Below are 20,308 nucleotides of genomic sequence, written 5' to 3'. Positions count from 1 at the left end.
CAATAGAAGGGTTCAAACCCACAACCATGACGGCTTGAGCAGCAGACAGGGCAGCTCCCCTACAAGTCTCTGATGCTGGCATACTTGTTTTTAAACTACATCACTAAAATCCAGTTAGAAATGAAATATTAAACTAGCAATATCTTCATAAAGTTGCATTTATTCTAGTCTTTTCATTGCAACTCTTTTTCTCACTTTTCAAAGCATTCTCTGAAAGAGCAATTATCTACCTATAACAGAGACACCCAGTATAAGATTTCTTATCTTTGAGCATCTTATTTTTAATTTCTTTTATCTATCTATACTGACACATGCATTAATGGAATATCTCAGAATCAGATGCCAAGTTCATGTTGTCTTTGTACCTGAGAAAATTATACATTTTTCAAATTCCAAAACAGCTGTGGGAAAAAAAAGCTGAGAGAAAAAAAAACATCATATATATATATATATTTTTTTTTTTTTCTGGGAAAACTTACCTATCTGACCTGTAAAAGAATGAAAAATACTAAAAAAGATTAAAACTGCAAAAAGTAAATAACAAATTTAAAGCTGTCCGTAAGACTGTGAACCACTGCTCAAGTATTTTAATTGTTGTACCAGAAGCAGGAATATTACCCTAAATGTTAAAACATCTACAGAGTTTCAATCTAGTTTCTGCAATAGTTTTGGAGATAGTAACTTGCAGGCAAAACTTTAAGCAGGATTTTCTAAGACCTAAAGGGGGCATAGTTTGGCCAAAATACATGTCAAAGTTATGGGACTTGAAGCTTTCACCTAGTTTTATAACCCCTTAAGACACAAGTGAAGTTTCAAATCAATATCTGCCTTAGTTTTGGCAACAGTAACTTGCATGCAAAACTAAATAAAATTATTAAACCAGGATTTTCTAAGTACAAAGGAGCATAATATTCCCAAAATACATGTCAGAGTTATGGGACTTGATCCTGTGAGGTGGTTATTGACATAGAAAAAAATAATTTCAAAGCTATATGCCTTTAAATAATAGCTATATCTACTTGCATGCAAAACTTTTACCAGGGTGTGACGAAGATGAATAGAATAGCTCAGACTATTTTCTGAATAGTCAAGCTAAAAATTGCAAACTACACCTTTTGTTTGTTTTGGGTTTAATGCTGTTTTTCAACAGTATTTCAGTCATGTACGGCGGGCAGTTAACCTAACCAGTGTTCCTGGATTCTGTACCAGTACAAACCTGTTCTTCGCAAGTAACTGCCAACTTCCCTACATGAATTATCAGAGGTGGAGGACGAATGATTTCAGACACAATGTCTTTTATCAAATCGTCACGGAGAGCATACTACGCCCGCCCGAGGATCGAACTTGCGACCCCGCGATCTGTAGACCAACGCTCTCCCTACTGAGCTAAGCGGGCGGGCTAAACTACACCTTTAACTCCCTTAAGTGTGTTATTATTTTTAAATGGAACAAGTTATAAATCTTGTACACAACGACAATATTAAATTTCTACAGTAACGCGTAAAATAAATATTGTTTGTTTCCCCTCCCATGACCGACCCGAAAAAAAGGTGCGACCCAAAATATTTTACGTGTTTCCCTAACCTAGAATATGTAGATTGGTTTTAGAAAATAACAAAAATTGCAAACTTATGTCATCAAAGTAAGAAATAATCAATTTGTTTAAATTTAGCGTGTCAGAACAATATTATAATAAGAGACATGGATACCACAATAACTAAAAGGATTTGATTAAGATAATTTTTCATCCACTGTTCCACCTGTATATCCCTTTAAACTATATACTAGCTAAAACTATAATATTATATTATAATTTCATTAAATGGCAAATAAAACACTTCAAACTGGCTTAAAAGCAACAAAAAAAACTTGAATGAAATATTTCATAATGGAAAATTTGGCTACTATAATATAATTATTTATGAGTAAGATCAGAAAACCATAAATTGTAAAAATGATCAGGATAACAAAGATGTATGAAAAAGAGACCTCTTTCATCCTTTCTGAAAGCTTCTTTGTTTATTGAAGTAGCTGAAGTACAGAAATCACCTGTAGACAGCACAGCAGGATTTTTATTACTAAATGATAACTGGCACAGCTACTTGCAATACAAGTATCCCAGAATCCCAGATTTGTTTCCTGTCCAGTGAGTCAGCATAGTATATTCCAAATTTCACTCACATATTTCTGTAGAAGAGGATGAACTTATGTCAAGCAACTTTGTGAATTTTTGCACTGATTCTATTTGTGCCTTTTCAACCACCCATATTCTAGCTTTGTGAATTTTGTTATGTTTGGTCAAAATTGGGAGGAATTCAATCATATATCATCATCAACAACAACAATAACAGCATAAAAGTATCTGACAGAATGTCCATTTCTTTACAATGCCTTATATTTTTGACGATTTATTTTTATCAATTTTGCAATAACTTTTTAAGAGAATGATCAATAGTTTAAATTTAGCCGCTATTTATATGGAACCACTGGGAATTTTTGTTTCAGCTTTGGGGAAAAAGATACTTTTTCCAACTGGGAATATGAGCCAATACACAGTGCCTGTAAAACTAGCCAAACAAGAGCTGCGTTCAATAAACGCTTGATGCCCCCGGTGGCATCCTTGTCAATACAAAGCAACCTAAGTCCAAAACGAGGTCAAGGTCAAACTGAGGTCAGGTGATGCTTGAAGATGAGGATGGTCACAGGTTACATCTGCATTAGTATCAAGTCATTCTAGTACGGGGTATTGATGCTAAACGAAACGGTCCCATTTGGTTAACCAAGAGATGACCCATCTAAGGCAACCTAAGTCCAAAATGAGGCCACGGTCAAGGTCAAACGGAGGACAGGTGATGTCTGAAGATGAGGAATGGTCACAGGTTACATCTGCAATAGTATCAAGTCATTCTAGTAAGGGGTATTGATGCTAGACGAAACGGTCCCATTTGGTTAACCTCGTACGGACGGACGGATGAACGAACAGATGGACAGGACATCAGTAGATGCCGGGGGGCATAAAAATATCTGCAAAATGGTAAATCATTAGTGAGACTCTATATATATGTAGTTTCTTCGTGCTAATACAAATTCATCGTGTTATACAGCACATTTTGCTTTTACCATACATACAATTTATTCAAAATTTACTTTAAATATTATCAGTAAATCATACATTAAAGTGATTTATTTCCTGTTTTTGTTTATCCACAATGAACAGCTGCTGCTTCCTATACCAACATTATATTCTAAGTTCTAACAAGAGAAATGCCACCAACATAGCATAATGTTGGTATTACACAAACTGAACATAGCATAATGTTGGTATTACACAAACTGAACATAGCATAATGTTGGTATTACACAAACTGACATGCTAGTAAAAGCTATCTTCAAGGGCTATAACTGTAAAATTCAATTTGGAGGCAAAGATCTTCAATATATAAATCAGCTCATATAATCTTGTATGAAAATAAAAATAAGATATTACTAAGTAGTACATTATGTGCAATGGTTTGGAACATGCAATGTCTGAAGCACTCTTGTTTTTTTCAAGACCTTAAAGGGGCATGGTGCTGTTGGAATCAAAAGGGCAATCATTTCAACTTTCATTATTTTCAGTTACCGTATTTTCCCGTATTAACGCCCCCGGGGGCGTTACATTTTCGAAAGAGGGGGCGTTTATTTGAGGTAAAAAAAATAAAAAACGAAACTTTTTACAAAACTTAAAAACATCGTTCAAACTAAGTGTTTCTGTGTTGTTTAATCCCCCAAAACGTAATTATTTGGCATCCAATTTAATGCAGTGTGTCTTTTATGCATTTAAATACGGTACCTCGTGTATTCCATGTCTGGCTTTTTGACACGCTCGCGACACTACACATTACGTCATGACCCCAACAGCTGTGTACTCCGATAACATTTTCCTTAGTACATGCGGGTAGCTAAAAGCCCAATACACAATGTCAATGGTTTGACACGCTGCTGTGCCTGCTTTTGAATTAAAAGTTCTTAAAACTGCCGAAGAAAAGGGTATATCGTACACACATTGCTGCAAGTTTGTTTAAAGTCGGCAGGAAGCGTGTGCGCGAGTGGTGCAAAAACAAATCAAAAATGTATTTACCGTTTAATTTTCTGTTTGATGATTGGATATGTACCGTACTTAGTACAAATGTTTTGGACTTACGGTACATGGACTGTTTAAAAGTGTGTTTAATTTTCAATATATTGGACTTTTGTACTGTAAATTACTTATTATATGGACTTATAAAAATGAGGTAGGTGATTTTTTTTCCCCGTTCTTGTTGACTTTTTTCCCCTCCAAAATGGGCGGGGGGTGTTAATTAGAGGGGGGGCCTTAATTCGGGAAAATACGGTATTTGTTATTTCATTCAATAAATCATCTGTAACAATCAATAAAACATTAATGTTGTCTTATTCTGACTGTTTGGCTCTCAAATGTTTAATCAGTCGCTCAGTTACATCCCTCAATCGTAATATTACAATCATGTGGCAATTCCTTTTCTGTCACAACATTCTTTAAGGTATCAGGCCCATAATAGAATATCTCCTTTTTGAAGAGTATTCAATTTCTACCATAAACCTACTTTGACTGCAATTTTCAGGGGGGCGTAGGTTCAAGCCCCACTGGGACCAAAAATGTTTTTCTTTATTTTTCTTTTTTTCTAGTAGGTTTTTACTTCTTTCAAGACTTGTTATCGATTTATTGTACAAAAAAGGAAAATATTCATTTGATAAGCGATTTCTTGCTGTTTAAAGTGAATTTACCTCTGAAATAGAAGGGGTAGAGTTAGACATCTTTAAAAATACTGAGTTACGTGCGGTAAAGGTTCTCTATTTTGCCTTCATTCTTTAGATTACATATTGTGGAAGAAATGTAGGTAAGTTTTACTTCTGCCCCACAGTTATTTTTGAATGAAGTGAGCAAAATTCAAAACAGACATGCAGGATTCAACCTTAATTTTTCAATGTTGGAGATATAATTCTGTCTCATTAAATCCGTTTACTTGAGGCACCCTAGAAAAAATGATACTGACACTTTTATTTTTTAGTTTTATAATTGTTTACCAATAGGTTGATGATTCTTTCATAAAAAATAATGGTATAATGAGTTCTCTGCAAACGTTTTGGATAAAGGCCGCCACTTTGAAATTTGTCCCTACTTGAGCTTGAGGAAATACCATAAATTACACAAAATTTATAAAAACAAGAGCTGTCCATAAGACAGCCAAGCTCGACTATTCGAAATATTGTCACAGAAGCTGGAAATTATTACCCAAAATGTTAAATATCAAAAGAGTTTTAAGTTCAAAAGGGGACATATCAGAGTTATGGGACTTGATGCTATCAACTAGTTTTATAACCCCGAAGAAACATGTTAAGTTTCAATTCAATATCTGCATTAGTTTTGGGGATAGTAACTTGCATGTAAAACTTTAACCAGAATTTTCTAAGTCCAAAAGGGGGCATAATTTGCTCAAAATACATGTTAAGAGTTATGGAACTTGACCCAGTGAGGTAGGTAATTGATCTAGAAAAAGAATAAATAAGTTCTAAATCTATATGCCTTTTAGTAATAGCTGTATGTACTTGCACGCAAAACTTTAACCAGAATTTTCTAAGTCCAAAAGGGGGCATAATTTGGCCAAAATACATGCCAGAGTTATGGGACTTGACCCAGTGAGGTAGGTAATTGATCTAGAAAAAGAAAAAATAAGTTTCAAATCTATATGCCTTTTAGTTATAGCTGTATGTACTTGCACGCAAAACTTTAACCAGAATTTTCTAAGTCCAAAAGGGGGCATAATTTGGCCAAAATACATGCCAGAGTTATGGGACTTGACCCAGTGAGGTAGGTAATTGATCTAGAAAAAGAAAAAATAAGTTTCAAATCTATATACCTTTTAGTAATAGCTGTATGTACTTGCACGCAAAACTTTAACCAGAATTTTCTAAGTCCAAAAGGGGGCATAATTTGGCCAAAATGAAGGTCAGAGTTATGGGACTTGGTGCTATCAACTAGTTTTATAACCCCGAAGTCACATGTGAAGTTTCAATTCAATATCTGCATTAGTTTTGGAGATAGTAACTTGCATGTAAAACTTTAACCGGAATTTTCTAAGTCCAAAAGGGGGCATAATTTGCTCAAAATACATGTTAGAGTTATGGAACTTGACCCAGTGAGGTTGGTAATTGACCTAGAAAAAGAATAAATAAGTTTCAAAGCTATATGCCTTTAAATGATAGCTGTATGTACTTGCATGCAAAAACTTAACCAAGGTGTGACGCCGACGCCGACGCCGACGCCAGGGTGAGTAGAATAGCTAGACTATTCTTCGAATAGTCGAGCTAAAAACGGCACGGTAAAAGTTTTAAAAAATTTGCAACAAAGAGCAAAGCACGGTCAGCTGTAAGAATATACCAAGCAAATGCCATTTTTTAAACATTACTATTAGGGGCCTAATACCTTAAATACAAAACAACAAAAAAAAAACATGCAAGAAACGGGACATGGTGCTGCACCATGCTGAAAAGGCCTGGAAAAAAAAACTCCATCACTAGTAAATATCATGTCAAGGTCAGTAATACAATTTAAAATGTTTCACCCCATTTAAAATTGCTGCATTTTTACAACCAGGTTTGCAGCAAAATGATGTATTGCAAACAGGCATGTGGAAAGATTGCGTTAATATAGTCTGAGAGGCTTGCATTTAGGGATTCTAGATAATGATGCACATAAAGTTTGATAGTGCCAATTACAGGAATAATGTTTATCATTCAGAATTCACAGGCTATCAATCATTCCTACATAATTGAGCTAGTTAAAGTTCCTTTCACTTTGATATCAAATGCACTAATTATATTTAATCTGATAAAAATATACCACATAATTCTTACCAATTTATGTCTTGAAGCAAAACCTGCACTAAAAAGATCATAGGTTTTTTTTTGTTTTTTTGTATGTCTGTCTGTCTGTCTGTCTGTCTATGTGGTGCAACATATGTAAATTAAATAGGCTAAAACATAAGGCCTTTTAAGTTGATCAATCCATAAATAAATAGATAAATAAATAAACAAGAATTCACAGAGTGATCTTGGCGCCCACCAATGTGCCATTTTTGAGAATTCCAAAATTTTAAGACTTATTGACTAGCTCAAGGTCAAATTTCATTTCCGTACAAAACACTGTGCATGTGGTCAAAATTCGAAACCTGTAGCTTGAGAAATGTGAAAGTAGGTCACTATATCAATTTCAAGGACAAAGTTCTTTGTACACAAAACTATGCATGTGCATCAAGTTTGAAGGCTGTAATTTGATAAATTTGAAAGTAGGTCACTAGGTCAATCTTAAGGTCAAAGTTTATTTTGGTACACAAAACTATGCAAGTGGTCCAAATTTGAAGGCTGTAGCTTTAGAAATGTGAAAGTAGGTCACTAGGTCAAAACCAAGGTCAAATTACACTTCAGAATACAAATCTATACATGTGGTCCAAATTTAAAGCCTGTATATTCAAAAATGTGAAAGTAGGTCACTAGGTCAATGTCAAGGTCAAAGTTTGCTTCGGTACACAATCCTATGCATGTACGTCTAAATTTGAAGCCTGTACCTACAGAAATGTGAAAGTAGGTCACTAGGTCAATCTTAAGGTCAAAGTTCATTTCGGTACACAAAACTATGCAAGAGGTCCAAATTTGATGGCTGTAGCTCGAGAAATGTGAAAGTACGTAACTAGGTCAAAATCAAGGTCAAATTTTAGTTTGGAACACAGAACTCTGCATGTGGTCCAAATTTGAGGCCTGTATCTTCAATAATGTGAAAGTAGGTCACTAGGTCAATGTAAAGGTCAAAGTCTGTTTCGGTACACAAAATTATGCATGTGGTCACAATTTGAAGGCTGTAGCTTGAGAAATGTGAAAGTAGGTCACTAGGTCAAAATGAAGGTCAAATTTCATTTCGGAACACAAAACTATGCATGTGTTCCAAATTTGAAGGCTGTAGCTCGAGAAATGTGAAAGTAGGTCACTAGGTCAAAATCAAGGTCAAATTTTATTTCGGAACACAGAACTATGCATGTGGTCCAAATTTGAAGCCTGTACCTTCAAAAATGTGAAAGTAGGTCACTAGGTCAATATCAAGGTTAAAGTTTTTTTCAGTGCACAAAACTATGCATGTGGCCCAAATTTGAAGGCTGTAGCTACAGAAATGTGAAAGTAGGTCACTAGGTCAAAATCAAGGTCAACTCGTGTCAAGGTTCATCTTGCCACTCAAAACCATACAGGTGGTCCAAACTTGAATGTTGTAGGTTATTGACAAGAAGATTTTAAAAGCTTTTCCCTATATAAGTCTATATGAACCATGTGACCCCCAGGGCGGGGCCATAATTGACCCTAGGGGATGATTTGAACAAACTTGGTAGAGAACCACTAGATGATGCTACATTACAAATGCCAAAGCCCTAGGCTTTGTGGTTTGGACAAGAAGATTTTCAAAGTTTTTCCCTATATAAGTCTATGTAAACAATGTGACCTCCGGGGCGGGGCCATATTTGACCCTAGGGGAATAATTTGAACAATCTTAGTAGAAGACCACTAGATAATGTCGCATACAAAATATCAAGGCCCTAGGCCCTGTGTTTTTGAATAAGAGGTTTTTCAAAGTTTTTCCCTATATAAGTCTATATAAACCATGTGACCCCCGGGGTGGGGCCATATTAGACCCCAGGGAAATAATTTGAATCATTTTGGTAGAGGACCACTAGATGATGTTTCATACCAAATATCAAAGCTCTAGGCTCTGTGGTTTTGGACAAGAAGATTTTCAAGTTTTTCCCTATATAAATCTATGTAAATTATAGAAATAAACAAAGGGCCATAACTCACTAAAGAATTGTTGAACCAGTCTGATTTTCAGGGGGACACAACTAGGGTACCAATACATCATTCTGACAAAGTTTGGTCAAAATCCCCCTGGTAGTTTCTGAGGAGATGAGATAACGAGAAATTGTTAACGGAAGGACGGACGTCGAACCACGGACGCAGAGTGATTTGAATAGCCCACCATCTGATGATGGTGGGCTAATAAATAAATAAATCTAAGTTCTACAAACTTATCTTGTGAGTGCTTGTAACTAGAAATAATATTAGACCTATTGTTGTAATTTTGTAGTCATTTTAAATGTTATCTCATTTTCTTTCCGTTGAAGTATTTTAATGCAGAGAATGTCTGCTCCTTTCTGCAGGATGCTGGAGTCAGCTAGGATCAGTATGAATTTCACCATGTGCCTCTGTGGTGGTCTAGGCTGCTGTAATTTATGAGACAGCATTCCATATTTGGGGGATTATATGCTTTCAGTATTTTGCTGCTGGTATAAAAGGGGGTGTTTTCATGTTTTCTGGGCTTTTTTTACCGTGATTTTTGTGGTCAAGAAGTCGTAATCATGCAACATTTGCTGTATATATTCATTAACATGACGTTAGTATAGATTAAAATGTAACTGGAGTTGAGCTTTGTGTCATGTACATCTACTAACTTGAAAGCAGAACGACATTTTTTTTCTCCACAAAAAGGGAAATTTTACTTACATTCTTAACTTATACATTTTTGTTTTAGTTGGGTTTACTGTTGCACTGACACATTTATTGGTCATATGGCAACTTTCCAGTTTTGATATTGGAGGAAGACCCCAGGTGTCCCTCAGTGCATTATTTCATCACAGACCTGGGTAGAACCAATGACCTTTCGTAAACCAACTGGATGGCTTCCTCACATGAAGAATTCAATTCAATGCCACGAGTAAGGCTCAAACCTGCATCGGTGAAGGGCAAGTGATTCGAAGTCAGTGACCTTAACAACTCAGCCATGGAAACCCCGCTTAACCATATATATTTCATTTTTTTGTTTTCACAGCAAAGAATTAATAAATTTTGCTCTTTTCTACACAGGTATCATTTATAAATTTCTGCTAAAATGGCAATCATCAGCTCTGCATTATCAAAAAGAAGTGGGCAATGCTGGCCTTACATCCCGCACCTGAATTTAAAAGCTGAAACAAGCTAGAGAGTGCGCAACTTTGGAAGAGGACTATAATATGCTCCAAGTGTCGAAAGTTCCAGAGGCAGTAGAAGTTAATTACGTAAATTAGTGTCACAGGTGACAAATAGTTCAAATAATATTTGGTTGTTCCGTCTTAAAATTGGGTGGAAAAACACACACAGACAATTGGAGCAGGCCGAGAATACAGTGTTCGAAATTCACGGTAGTCCGATAGCCCGTGGCTACCAAATTTCAGCTCAGGCTACCAAATTTCCGCAGATACAAGTCCGACCAGGCTACCGAATTTTTCTAATTTGTTTAAAAAAATCATGCTAATTAAATGAGTATAGCATCGTGATTTCATATGATCTCCATTAATAAACTCTAAGAAGGCATCACGCATCATCCAGACTGAGGAACGCGTATTGAATTATTGTTGTTTTCTTTGCACTCTCACGTGTTGACAAATCAAACACAAAGTGTCAAAGACGTAACCGCAGCGCTAATTGGCTGAATACAATCACCTCTAGTGTAACGAATAATTTGATTAGCTTTCACACTTCTCGCGAAAATCTCACAAGTACATGCAGTAGGCGGAGCTTTAATTATGCTATCAGCGTATGTGTATGTGTGTATTCAGCACTCATTTTTATATCTTGCAAATTGTCAAGAGTCCGAGTAGCAGTAACTGGCGAGTGCTGATCCTAAAAAATCGGGCATTACAGTTTAGATTTCATTTGGCAAGAAGTGTTATGTCTGATGCTTTTGGACTCCGGCGATGCTGATCTGGACTGGAGTATTTAGAGTTAAAATTTTTCGAAAAAATGGCAAACATGTACTGTATGCCTTTTTTATTCCTTCAAACATGCATAGAGATGTCTGTAAAACAAAATTTTATATGGTGCAAAAATTAAGTATTTTAAGGTGTTAAAGTTCGGGCTAGTGAAATTGGTGTCGGGCTTGGAAAATTTCCTATCTGGTAGCCCGAACGGGCTAGTGGATTCAAATCTGAATTTTGTACACTGAGAATATTGTGGTAGGTCTCTTTTAAATGGTTTTATTTCTAACTCTAGTGGCCTTTAAAAACAGTTAAGTGTCCCCACTTGCATAAAACTGGGAGAAGACCTTATAATGATGCTAAATACCATGTTTAATGAAGATCCACCCAGCAGTCCATGAGAAGTTGTTAAACAGTATTTCTATATTTAGCTCTAGACAGTCTCCCCTAAAAGAATGCCAAGTGCCTTTATTGAACAAGTTTCGAGTTTGGAAGATCCTACAATGGTGCTACAGACATGATACATCAAGCTGTTCATGAGAGGAAGTTGTTTAAAAGTATTTCTATTTTTAACTCTAGCAGCCCCTTTAAGGGGCTGGGTGCACTCATTTGAATAAATCTTGGAGTGGAACTTAACCATGATGCTACAAACTAAGTTTGATGAAGACTTACCAAGCAGATATTATTATTATATTATTATTATTATAATTTTCCGAGAAGAAGGCGAGTATGAGTATGACATCTTTTCTAGAATTGAAAACCAAAAGCTGTCAAATGACTGCAATGCCCCACTATTCATTGTAATTGAAAAAAATTAAAATAATGTAAACACAGGGCTGGTCAAAATAATTTGACGGTCAGATTGTTCTATATTTGTGGCAGGCAATCTAACCCGTAACTGTCAAAACTTTGACGGAGCAAAATGATGGAGGATAAATCACAGTACAAAGCCATGTAAAGTTATTGGATTTATCGCTTGCGCATATAGACAGAGTAAACGTTAAACGTACAGTACATACTTAGGACCAGTGGACCTCGCTGTATACCCAACTGATCATTCGAGTGCTTTTTAAGTGGTAACTTTACCAAAAGTCAGCAAAAAATGTTTTTAATTACATCGCAAAAAACGAAAACAAACTTTGCATCGGTAGATGCTTTAAAATTCAATCGCTTATCAATAATGATTGCACGCTAGACTGTAATTATTATCGATGCAGTTATTTCAAGAAAACCATGTACTGTAAGCCAGTCAATATAAACTTATTTATCCGAGTTTATGATATTATTGTCACAGTTTATTTTCCCGTACTTTGTCAAAGCATGGCAAACCAACATCCATAGTTTATATGAAGAAGGACTGGGTGGTGGAAATGACAAAAATACAGTGAAAGAAAAATGTCTGCTGTGAAAAGAAAATTTAAGCAGAACAAATATGATTAGAAGAAAACGTAGTGTACAAGAGAATATTATTTGTCTACTGTGTGTTTCATCGGAAATTTCCTCCAGGATTTCCTTCTAGGATCGCGTCAAATTAGTTGGACCAGGGTCACTCATTTCTGAAAGACCCTGGTTGGACTAATGATGATCCTTGATTTCTTCAAGGACTAGTCGAAGTAATCCGACGTATACAGTTTGTTTTATATTGTGACAGTCAAACGGTGGCTGCAAAAGTCAGAAATTAAAAAGCAGCCACTCAGCGATAGTAAGCTTGTCTACTCCAACTTCCAAGGCCTAGCTAAGGAAAATAACTCAATATTTCCTAGGATCAGTTCAAATTTGACAAAAATAAATAATTGACAAAGTCATTGTTAACTTAGCTATAAACGTTTTTATTATGACTGTCAAACGACTTTGCTGTGGCTTATGTTACTCCGAGTCTAAACTGAGTAAACATCAAACTATCGCGAAAACTAATGACAAATAATCTGTTTGAAAGGATCTCGCATTTTTATCATCACATCTGGATATTCGGCTACTTCGTTGTGATGTTTAAAAAAGTTATCATTAAACTCACCAATAATAATATTTCAATTCTTTAACTTTAGAAGCCTTTGTCAATTTCAGTTTTTTTGTGTCCTGTCAACTTCCTTTTAACTGCGCGCGCTGGTATTTAAAAACAGGTGCGTGCAAGGTGTCTTTATGGAGCGCCGCAACTGTCCTAAATTCAGTGAAAAAGCAGGAAGTATAGAGCTATGCATATCGTCCATATTTCCATAGTACAGGTTGTGGTATACTCCTCATGATATGGCAAATGTGTTTTTGAAGCAAAAACAGTAGATTTTAATAGACAAACTTATTATTTCTTCAACAAATTTCATAGAACTATCGTTAAGCACAATACGCACGTGCGTATAATATTTTTGCCGATCTACTTTCGCTATTTCAAGAAAAATGTAGAATCTTTAGCATCTCTGTGTTTTCCAAACTTTGTAGACCACCTATTCAGTTTTTAACTTTCCATGTACGCATAACGCTTATGCTTCCATATAAAACCATAGATCTATGCAGTATCTTTATTGGTTGGTACCCTGTCCTTTCTACACGAAAGGTACAACGTAGGCCTATCTGGAAGGTTTCTGCAGATGTTACGAATCTAACAAACAAGAGAGTCATGATGACCTTTGATCGCTCACCTGAGTAATGTGAGCTACATTGACAAGTGTTAGAGATCAGGCATCCTCGCATACCAGAGGTCTACCGTGGTTCCCGGATGAACTTATTTCTCGGGATTTTGACGAACCTCTGATGGATGAGAATGGAGATCAGGTAAGAAAGGCAAATGTAAGTAAGCATTGAAAACTTTTCCAAGTTGTGTGAACATGTTTCAAATGTCAAACTGATGCTAAAATATTAAGAAAGTAAGTCAGTAGGTCACATTTATGGTCACTGAAAGTCAGTTTTAAGATTGGTGTGTAAAACTGTACATGTCATCCAAATTTCAAGGCTGTATCTTAAAAACCAGAAAGTAGGTCAGTAGGTCAAGGTCAGTTAGGTGACCCTTAATCACTTGGGGTCATCAGGTAATTATAATTAAACAGTCTAGGAAATATGATCTGATAATTTTTGAAGTATTTTTTTCCTATATAACTCATATAACAATTGACCCCCGGGGCAGGGCCCCTTTTCACCCCAGAGGCATAATTTGAACAATCTTGTTAGAGGTCCACTACACAATGCTACATGCCAAATATCAAAGGCCTAGGCCTTGAACTTTCATTCAAGAAGAATTTTAAAGATCTTTCCTATATAAGTCTATGTAAAACTTGGGACCACCAGGACAGGGCCTCCTTACACCTCAGAGTCATAATTTGAACAATTTCTGTAGAGGACCACTAGGCAATGGTACATACCAAATATCAAAGCCTCTGCCTTGCAGTTTCAGACAAGAAGATTTTTAAAGTCTTTTCCTATATAAGTCGATATAAAACGTAGGAACCCCTGGATGGGACCTCTTTTCAACTCAGGGGCATAATTTGAATAACGTTGGTAGAGGACGACTAGGAAATGCAACATACCAAATATCAAAAGCCTAGACCTTGCAGTTTCAGATAAGAAGAATTTTAAAGTTTTTTTTCCATTATAAGCCTATGTAAAACTTGGGACCCCCGGGGCGGGGTCTCTTTTCATCCCAGGGTAATAATTTGAACACCCTTGGTAGAGGACCACAAGGCAATGCTACATACCAAATATCAAAGGTCTAGGTGTTATGGTTTCAAACAAGAAGAGTTTTAAAGTATTTTCCTATATAAGTCTATGTAAAAATTGGGACCCCAGGGACGGGGCCTCTTTTCACCCCAGTGGCATAATTTGAGCAATTTTCATAGAGGACCATTAGATGATGTCACAAGCCGAATATCAAGGCTCTATGCCTTGTGGTTTTGGACAAGAAGATTTTTAAAGTTTTTCCTTTTGGTTGCCATGGCAACCAGAGTTCTGCATGGATTTCAATTCTTTTGGCAATTTTGAAAGGAGGCTACCCAAGGATCATTCCTGTGAAGTTTGGTGTAAATCTGCCAAGTGGTTTTCAAGAAGAAGAGTTTTTTAGAAATTGTTGACATACGACACACGACGCACGAGGGACGACGGACATCGAGCGGTCGCAAAAGCTCACCTTGAGCCTATGGCTCAGGTGAGCTAAAACATGCATTAATGTAACGTGAAAAATCTTTTACAAATATAGGCCTTTTATCCGAATTCGGAGACGTCTTTACTGATTATCCCGGATATATGTTTTTGTTAACCGTTTCTGTTGGTCATCTTTCATCAGCGCTTCCGCTGCTAGTGGAGTAGTTAGATCTTTGTGATACTGGTCATCATTCGTATCTAAATATATATCCAAGACAGAACGGAATTCGCCGTGGAAACTTTCTTTTTAACTGGACATGAGTTCGAAAACATGTAAACATCCCCGAAAAAAATGACAAAACAGTAGTTTAACATTAGAATCTTAATTTCTTTTTCGGCGAATGCCGTTATAAGAACGAATTTGCGACCTTGACCGACCCATGCCACGTGACTTCAGTTTGCAAATCAAACTACTTGATAACGCATTATAGATAATTTATCAAAATGAAAGATTTATGCAACACTCTGCCTGATTGGACGAGAGTGTCAATTTGTTTCACTCTGCTGATTGTGCTACGCTGAGTGAAATGTAGACAAAGCGTTTATCCTAAACGACGCTGTTCACAGTTTTAAAGCTAACTTTCGCTCAGTATATTTAGCAAGAATATTGATATATCTCACAGTGATAAGTAAGTTTAATAAAAATGATAAAACCCTGTTCAAATACCAACATATATCAAATTAAAGAAAGAGCTGAATACGGTCTGCGTATCACATGAATAAGGGTGTGATAAGACTCTTCTATGTAGAGAAGTGCTTTTTAAAAGATTTTCCTTGTTACAATTGTCGTCTGTATATGAAAAGGTTTCTTGTTTTTGTGACTTATTCAGATTGCATATTAAAATAAGTACTTGTTTGCTTTGATATATTTGTTATAAATGATTTAACTGATTTATTATATATTGATATTTTTCTTTAGTATGGTATGCAAATATTGAATTCAGTTGAAATCTGTTTTATTATGTATATGCTATATAATGACTGAATCTCATTATATTGAAATGAAAGTATGATGAATCTTCATCAAACTACTGCTGTAATTATTCGTCTAAGGATAAACGAAACAAAACTGTAACCCTACGAAACCTTTCTGAAAAATTAAAAGAGAACCATTTAAATTGTTAAAGTGCGGTGTTTAGTTTTGCAATTTGAAAAATGTTAGATGAAAGATGAATGTTACATGAAAGTTTCATAAACTTCTTTCCTTATTACAATTCGCCGACCATCTTTTTTAAAGATATTTCTTGTTTCGTTTCCTGTGGCGTAAAAAAAAATTGCCGAACATCCGACTCACTCTTTGAAGTACTGGGTGGTAATCATAATATTTTTAAGACCGGCCTACGTCATAAGTGTCAGCATGTCTAGCCGTGGTTATTGCATCACTTTGCTGTATTCTGTGCGCTTATTCACTGAATGCCACCATTAGAATGGAGCACTTTCGGATACAGCACTTTTTTTATTGAACTCGTACCCGAACTCGACTTGGGTACAGTAGATTTGCAATAAGTGTAAAACCTGCCGATAATCTCAGTTGCGATGTTTTCCAGAATTCTAGTATCAGAAATTCTACTAGTATAACTACGCTTGTCAAATTGTTCAACTGCGAGTGAGCACAAGGCAAAACTTAGCTTTTTAAGAAAGCAAGGAGACTTATTTAGAAGGATACCTAAATATTATTATAATTCTCAATTACACATACATTTTTTACACTAAGAGATCCTTTAAACTGTATGGGTTTCATTATTTTTTTTTTGTAAATGGTCTTGAACAGTTCCGTCCAAGAACCAATAATTGATAATCAATGTCGTTATTATGATTTTATTGGTGACCTAGTTTATGGTCCCACGTGACGCAATATCAGAAGAAATTAACATTCATAAAACCCCATTAAAATGAATCATTGTTTTCTATTCTTTGATCTGTTTATTCAGTTCCACAAATGCTAATCATGCCAGCTTCAAAAGCGGCCAGAGTGCTTCATTCGGGGGAGGCCCCCGCACGCCCACCAGCGGTAGGGGGACACCCCCTGCCATGAATTTCCAGTCCAATATTACCACTTTATATTTTCGCATAAGCGAACTGTGGCAAGTCTATATCTGCATGTATTTATCGTGTGGCTATCGATGTGTAACATTATCGTATTCGCATTAACGTTAATTATAGGCTATAGCATTTATTTTTATCCATCGTTATTAGAAGTGTTAAAGACCCACCAAGACCTAGTGGTCTACTTTTTCCTCCCACATGAACTTATGTACAAATAATTCTGGTAATACTGGTATAATACAGCTATTCTACAAGATGACAGGTGGACAGTCTAGGCCCTGTTTTCACAACTTCATCTGCCACCAAACTTATTCAGTCATTCTCTTCTCAGTATAGTTTTATAAACATAGAATAATAACTATCTTACACTGTAGAAACAAAGTGTGGTCTAAACTCTACTTAATACATGAAGTACCGTGCATACTACTACATTAACTGAATAATATGTTTAGACATTAAATACATTGTCTTATTGCACTATTAGTGACAAATGCCCCCGAAGTGTGCCCAAGAATGCTACAGTTGTCTGCGCAAAATATGCCAGAATAGTTTAGGTATGAATCATTTTGCGACCAGATAAAAAAAGTTCTCCGAAGGTAACCTTGACCTTGGAGCTAGGGTCTGGGTCTTGAGCATGACACACCAACTCATCATAGGGAAGAATTGTGACAAGTAATTTTTGATGAATGGCAGAGTTATTGTCCGGAAAAGCAACATACAATGTAAACTTCTAAGTGTGCCCTTGACCTTGAAGCTAGGGGTCTTGGGCTTGTGTCTGACACGTCATCTCAATACAGGGAACGTTTATGCTATGTAATTTTAAAATCTCTTCATCGATGGAAGAGTTATGGAACGGACAAGAAACAGACCATGTAAACCGTTAACCTCTAAATGTGACCTTGTCCACAGAACTAGTGGTCTGGTTGTTATGCATGACACGTTTTCTCGTTATGAGGAATATTTATGCCATGTAATTTCGAAGTTCCTTGATGAATGACAGAGTCACGAACCGGACATGAAACAGACCCTATTAACCATTGACTTGACTTCTAAGTGTAAACTTGATCTTGGAGCTAGGGGTCTGGGTCTTGCGCGTAACACATTGCCTCATAATGCCAAGTTGTTTCAAAATCCCTTCATGGATAACAGAGTTATATACCGAACACGAAAAAGATCCTATTAACCTTTGACTTCTAAGTATGACCTTGACCTTGGAGCAAGGGATCTGGGTCTTGCGCATGGCACATTGTCTGATTATGGTTACCATTTATGCCAAGATATTTCAAAACCCCTTCATGGATGGCAGAAATATGGACCGGACACAAAAACAGACCCTGTTAACATTTGAACTCTAAGTCTGACCTTGACCTTGGAGCTAGGGTTCTGGGTCTTGCCCATGACACGTCGTCTCATTGTGATAAACATTTATGCTAAGTAATTTCAAAACCTCTTTATGACTGGCAAAGTTACGAACCGGACACGAAGCAGACCCTATTAACGTTTGACTTCTAAATGTGACCTTGACCTTGTAGCTAGGGGTCTGAGTATTACACATGAAACGTCGTCTCCTTAAGGTTAATATTTATGCCAAACTATTTCAAAATTCCTTCATGGATGGCAGAGTTACAGCCCGGACAATAAAACAAAGTAACGGTCGGACGGACGGACGGACAATGCGATTTTAATATGCCCACCTTCGGGGGCATAAAAATCAATGACATACTGTAGTGTAAATAAAAAGTTCTTTGCTGAAACATCATTAAAAGATGTAAGGAATTTATTAATAAATAAATAAAATCCTAAAATTATCCAATGCTTTAGATCCCTCGGAAGCACCGAGGACAAGGCAAATAGTGAATATTGAAGACTCGATTTAATTGAGTCCGCATTAGCTCTAGTTGGTTTAATTTGTACACTAGTCAGCAGTGTACATGTATTTACAATTATGCTTTGCACGGAATGTCACGATCAGAGGGATAGCCTGACTATATTCATCACTACAACCCGGCAAACTGTAGGGAATCTAAAGTGGCATGCCTCCCACACTTTCACCCGCATATGCGTATATAGTATTTAAAATCCTGGGTACGCCCGTGAAATGTACTAGTTTTACGTAAAATATATAGCAGAACTGCAGTTCGCTGTATTTTATTCTAACGTACAATCGTATCATAAAATTTATGTAGATAATGCGTGCGATATTGGTCCATTCTATGGACACGATCTTACTGCCTTAAAGTATGATAGTGACTTGGTGGACAGATACAAGTGCAAAAGCAAGAACTGTTTTAAATCATTTTCCCCGACAAACATTAGAAAACATTAAAATAAAATATGTCTGGATAATTCCTTCAAGTTCCGTTTTAGACCCTTCTATGTTGCATTCCGGCTTTTGAAGTCTTAAACATATAGGCCCATATAGTGCTTAGAGGTACGTTCCGACGTAAGTCAAGTCTCAACGATAACATGACGGCAATTGTTATGGTGTCGCTCCTTCATCTTTGCGATCTTGTTGATTCAATTATTATATGTAATAAAGCATTGATTCTACGTTTTCATACGTAAAAGGGTGATTTTGAAGTGAGACAGTTAAATAAGCTATTATTAGCAATTTAGAAAGTCGAACGAACTAGTTCCACTTATTGCATTCTTCCGCCCCCTGTCCTCATAAACCATTTTTCTAAACTCATTCATTTACTGAAATATTTGAATTTTTTTCTAGGTTCATTGCATCTCATAATTTTCTTTTTAAAACTGAAATTCACAAAACCTGTGCATTTACTAAAACCCATCATACTTCTTTAACGCTTATATTTTCTCAAAATGCAATTTATGAAACTCACGCAGTAACTCTAATGTCTGATACGTTAGTGTTTTAATGAATCATTGTTTTTTATCTTTCTTTAAACTGCAATTCATGAAAAATAAAGCATTTATTTTAACCTCTGATATTGTGTTGCAGCTCACTGCGTCCCGTTCTCTAACAACAACAAAATAAAACTTGCATTTCCTCTGATCTTTCGCAGCTGACTGATATTCGTGATATGATTTCTCTATTTAACTGCATCCGTTTCTTCGCGCGTTTTTTTTTTTGAAAGCTGCAGTTTATAAAAACATACGAATTTACTGAAATCCCATACATGTCTAGTGTTGCAATTTTCCTTATATCTTATGAACAGATTTTGTTTGGCTTCAAAAGGATCTTCTTATAGACTTACTGCTTGGTCCATAATGCTTGTGTAGATAGTACAGAAACATTTAAACTTTAAAGGGCCACAGAAATATTTGTTTTATACAACTGAGTGCAC

At 36.1% G+C, this 20,308-nt stretch overlaps 1 protein-coding gene across 1 annotated transcript in view; it reads right to left on the bottom strand.

The window, feature by feature from the left end:
- LOC123536627 (cysteine and glycine-rich protein 1-like) overlaps window positions 1–12,960 on the bottom strand; it is a 56,357-nt gene extending 43,397 nt beyond the window's left edge. The window contains exon 1 of the mRNA XM_045319954.2: window positions 12,844–12,960. The gene's annotated coding sequence lies outside the window, so the exon portion shown is untranslated. The remainder of the gene's footprint in view (window positions 1–12,843) is intronic.
- Between the last annotated feature and the right edge of the window lie 7,348 nt (window positions 12,961–20,308).

Source organism: Mercenaria mercenaria, chromosome 17 (genome assembly GCF_021730395.1).
Source record: "Mercenaria mercenaria strain notata chromosome 17, MADL_Memer_1, whole genome shotgun sequence".
Classification (NCBI taxonomy): domain Eukaryota; kingdom Metazoa; phylum Mollusca; class Bivalvia; order Venerida; family Veneridae; genus Mercenaria; species Mercenaria mercenaria.
The sequence above is the reverse complement of the archived record's forward strand: the minus strand, read 5'-3'. Positions and strand labels throughout refer to the sequence as shown.